This window comes from Pteropus vampyrus, unplaced genomic scaffold, assembly GCF_000151845.1.
Source record: "Pteropus vampyrus isolate Shadow unplaced genomic scaffold, Pvam_2.0 Scaffold4, whole genome shotgun sequence".
In the NCBI taxonomy this organism is placed as follows: Eukaryota; Metazoa; Chordata; class Mammalia; order Chiroptera; family Pteropodidae; genus Pteropus; species Pteropus vampyrus.
Genome location: NW_011888785.1, coordinates 20,756,889 through 20,762,289, shown reverse-complemented (window position 1 = coordinate 20,762,289; position 5,401 = coordinate 20,756,889). Strand labels below are relative to the sequence as shown.

The 5,401-nt window shown below is 32.6% G+C and overlaps 1 pseudogene; it reads right to left on the bottom strand.

The window, feature by feature from the left end:
- Positions 1-132, bottom strand: LOC111743214 (annotated as a pseudogene).
- Positions 133-5,401: the final 5,269 nt, after the last annotated feature.

The window sequence follows — 5,401 nt, the reverse complement described above, 5'->3', positions numbered from 1 at the left end:
CACCTACAGCACCTGGTCTTCTTAGGTGGTCTCCCATCCAAGTACTAACCAGGCCTGACCCTGCTTAGCTTTCCTGCTTAGCTTACACAATCAGATGGGATCGGGCTTGTTCAGGGCAACATGGCTGTAGACCACAAGAGGATTTTTTAGCACTTATATTCTATTTACTCTTGAAAATTACCTTTAACACTTTTTAATTTTCAACTAATGTAAGCCCACTTTGATCTGAAGTAAATAAAAATGAAGTTTGCTTATACTTGGAACTCTTATGAAGAGAGAGTTAAAAATCATATATGTAGTCTTAACACAAAGAAAGAAATTCACTTTATTTGAACCTTATTTTATTATGTTTTTTAGTTTTCTTGTAACTTGGAACACACAGCAATGCGGTTGCCAAAGACTTCAGGAAGTCTTTCAAGACCTCTCATTCCTTTCACGTAGCACTTAGCATCAATTCATAATATCTTAGATCTGGTAGAGACATAAGACAAACTATGATCTCAATAAATATTTTTGTTTTTAAAATAAAGAAACTAATGTTCAGAGACATAAAATATATTTTTAGAAATTATCCAGCTATTCATAGCAAAGCCACGGCTTAATTCAAATTTCTCCTTGTCTTTCCCATATCAGTGCATTGTTCTCCTTTTCATTAGGTCTTGGCTTGTTTATTTAATTTACCTTTTAGGTGGTGAGGGCTATATGTCCTGCCTTTCCTTGAAAGTATAGCATTTAACTCTGATACGGAATGGTAACAGGTTAATAAGTAGCTGTTGTGGTTGTGGCTGTTGCCACTTCAGTTTACCTCGAAGGTAACCCCGTGAGTTAGAGCTGCTATAGTTTCCAAATTTATAGATTATCACATTGAGACAAATAAGTATTTAGGAATAATATCAAGATCTTCATAAAATCAAATCTAAAATTCAGTTCTATTAACTTCTAATAATCATGCATTTTCCACTGAAACACAACATGTTTTCAAATAATATTTGTTTTATTTTCCTCTTTCACTTTGGAAATGTCATCATATTGGTAACTAGAAAAAAGAGTGATTACTTCCACAGAGTACAGTGCTATAACAGGAAAAGGGAGAAAAACGATTTAGAAAGTCAAAAATGATAGATATCATTCATACATGAATTATATAAAGTTGTTTAATACTTTCATGATTTTTTAAGAAAACTAGATTAAGCTATCAAAAAATAAGTTATCTATCTTTTTGATCTTCTTTAATGATGTCTTAATCTTTCAGTGTTCCTTAAACTTCTTGATCTGAATTCTTTCCATATCAGATTAAATATTTTCCTGACAACTGGCCTCTAAATTTTGCCTGCTTTTGTCCATAAAGTATCTTACTATTAAAAAAAAAAAAAAAATAGCCTGATAATAATGAGAAAGAATGGTGGCCTCTATATTCCTTTTCATTCTAATATGCTGAATGTACCATTTAAACATTTGTATTTGGAGTAGAGGTGTTATCTAATTCAATCCTTTACAGATAAGGATTAATAACATTTAATAGGGAATTTGGGATATATGACAGTTTGAAATGTGATTTAGAATAACTGCACTCATCAATGGTAATGAGCTAAAGGGAAGACAATAAGCCAACAAAGACATATTGAAAAAATATTGAGTTATAGAAACTTGAAATTTGTATGGAAGACAAAGCATTTTAAATAGAATGTTTCTTTGGATTTGTGAAGACATTCAATTATTGAAATTTGGAAAAGTTTAATGAATAAAAGGATAAAAGTGAGTGTTAATTTAAAACAATGAATATAATTAGATTCTGAAGGTTGGGTTAATTGAATTTCCTTGGGCTATTAAAAAGAATCTGAATCCAGGAAACCAAAGGTCCAGTTCAAATTTAATTCATGTTTAGTTCATAAGCCATTTACTGCCTCAGGTCACTTTCTTCCAGAAGCTATTTTTCAAAAGTGAAGGAAAGGAAGGCTGCTCTGGATGTGGAGTGAACCTATGCTAGAAGTCATGGAGAATAAAGTGAAATGATATCGTAAAACAGATTACCTATAACTATGTGACTTCTGTCTTTATAGGGGGTAGAAGGGTTTACAACAGATGCCTAGTTTAACATATGAAATACAAAATGTGTAAAAACATAAGCTACTTATGACAACACAATTCAACAGAACACTGAAGCCTATGCGCGATTCCATAGAAATAACTCTGTAGACTAGTAATTGAGTTAATGAAAGTTAAGAGGAATTAAAGAGATCAAACACATTTCTTTTTGTGTAATTTTGAAACATTCTCAATTGACTTTATTTTTTATTTTCATGTATATTGTTTGCTATAAGTTTTAATATCAAAGGCATAGTACAATTGATAGCAATGTCATTTGAATAGTTTTTCTATTGTCAGATCACTGGAATTTTTCAATCTAAAGTTGTCATAAATTAGATATCAACAACATGTAGGTAAAGAACATAAATATGACTATAACATAATATCACAGAGGATTTCTGAGAATTATGCATTTACTTGATTTCCTGAGTTGCAAGTATGTTAAGGCTTAAAACACATGCAAGGAAACAATAATTATTTAGAACCTATAATCTTGAGCATATGCATTTTCTGAGAACTGTGAGTGGTTGCAGTTGCATAATGATGAATAGAGTAATTGTGTACTTTTGTTCACAGATGAAAAAATAACATTTTTTTGTAATAAAAGTGCAAATAATCACTTATAAAAATTATTAAATTTGTTGAAAAATATTATATTCTACATTTGTTCCTTTCTTGCTTGCTTCCTCATAAGATTATTTAAAAAAATACATATTGAATAAAGCATAGATCTTAATTGCAAATAGCATATTGAAAATACATCATATAGCTTAAAAGATTTCTATGTGGGCCAAAAACAAGACTTGGAGTCCACACAATTAGGGACAGTGCTCAAAGACACTGAATGGAGATGGTTGAAGAGAAGGCTGTTGTTCCTCTCAGTGAGCACAGACTCTGCAGACAATGGCAGTGGATACGAACATCACATTGTAACCTCTGACATGTTCACTGATTTTTTTGTCACACAATCTGCAAGCTATAACGTAGTTGGGCTATGGTGTCCAAGATCCTGGGGAACAGAGGGTTAGAGCTAAGGCAGCTGTTGTTAGGCAGGTGAAAATCTGTAAGAAAACATCTCCAGGTTCTGGTTCTGCATGTAAGGAGTTGGAAAGTCACCACTCCATCCTAACAATATATGAAAAGCTGAACAGATGAAAAATCAGTAACTTCTTGGATTCCTCAGACATAAAATAGCCCAGAGAAAACCATTGCCCTCAAGATTGAAGAGACAGACAGGAGAATACAAGGAGTCACAAGAAACTACAGGAAGAAACAATGCTGGGCTAAGAAAACCTGAACTATAATTGACAAATTTCGGGTGGCTCAGTGAAGGCAACTTTGAGAATTAAAAACTCCAGAGAGGCCCAGGAAGGTCCCCACAATACCATGAGATTTACCTCCATAAGTTCTACCAGGTTCCCACAGTAAATATTAGAGAAAAACCTCCTCATGCTTCCAGCAGGGAAGGAGAAAAAGAACCATTTTGAAATAAACCAGACGCTGTCCTTCTTAACAAGGCCTTCCCTCAGGAGAAAGTAGTTAACCATAGCCCAACCTGCTGGGGTATTATCAGAACCTAACTGACCTGAGGGATGGTAAGTATCCAACTCCAATCATCTCTAGCCATCCTGTCCCACCCAAGGGAAGAGAAAAAAAACTGAGAAACACTTGTGAAGTAAACAGTCCAGAGGCATAGTCTCACTAAAAGGTTGAGACCTAATCATAGTTCTATATGGATGCTTCCCCTCCCTCCACACCACACCACCATGTTAGTAAAGGCCTATTTACCATGTTTCCTTTTACTTAGTACGTCATGTCCAGCTATCAGGAATAAATTTTACAAGACATACCAGAAATCAAAAAATAAATACAATTTGAAGACAAGGCAAACATCAGGACCAGACTTGGCAAGGATGTTGAAATTATCAGACCAGGAATTTGAAACAACTATGATTAATATGCTGAGGAGTATAATGGATAAGTTAGAAGGCAGGCAAGAAAATATGGGAAATGTAAACAAAGAGATGAAAATCCTGAGAACCAAAAAGAAATACTAGAGATAAAAATAACAGATAGGCTTCATAGTGTACTGGATACAGCTGAGGAAAATTTCTCTGAGCTAGAGGATATAAAAATAGAATCCTGAAAAACTGAAAAGCTAAGAGAACAAAGACTGTAAAAAACAGAACAGTATATCTAAGGACTATGGGACAATGACAAAGGTGTAATATATGTGTAATGAGAATATCAGAAGGAGAAAAAAGAGAAAACAGAACAGAAAAAATATTTGAAAGAATAATGACTGAGAATTTCCCCAAATTAATGTTAGATACCAAAGCATAGATTCAGGAAGCTCAGAGAACACCATAATTAAAGCCAGAAAACCTACACCTAGATACATCATTTATAAACTACAGAAAATCAAAGATAAAGAAAAAATTCTGAAAGAAGTCACAGGACAGGGAGTACCTTACCTATAGAACAACAAATATAAGAAGTGCATACGACCTCCCATCAGAAACCATGCAAGCAAGAAGAGAGTAGAGTAAAATATTTAAAGCACTGAGAGGAAAAAAATCACCAAACTAGTATTCAATAACCTGAAAAATTATTTGTTAAAGTTAAAAAGAAACAAAGATTTCTCAGACAAACAAAAAATGGAAGGAATTTGTTGTCAATAGATTTGTCTTGCATGACATGTTAAAATAAGTTCTTTAGAGAGAAGGAAAATCATATAGGTCAGAAACTTTGATCTAAATAAAGAATGGAAGAGATTCAAAGAAGAAATAAAGGTAAAGTAAAAACTTTTATTTTCTTATTCTTAATTAACACATAATAGTTTGTTCAAAAATAATAGCAACAATACATTTAATTATGTATGTTTATGGATATATCTTATGTATATTTTCCTATCCATCCTTCTGTATGTTATAGAAATGAAATGATTGAAAGTATTGATACAAGGGACAAGAGGAAGGAATTAAGATTATTCTGTTATTATAAAGTACTTAAAATTCCTGTAAAATGATCAGCTATTTGAAGGTGAACTTAGATTAGTTGTAAATGTATATTGCTAACTCTAGAACAAACACTAAAAATCCAGAAAATAAATAAATAAACAACAACAACAAACAACAACAACAACAACAAAAACAAGTACAACTGATATGCTAAGAAAGGAAGAAATGGAATAAAAAAGTTCTCAGTTAAAACCACAAAAGAAAAAAAGTGGAAAACACAATTAGGATCAAAGAACAGGTCAACAAATAGGAAAAAGTAATGAATACGGTAGATGTTAACCCAGCTATATCAA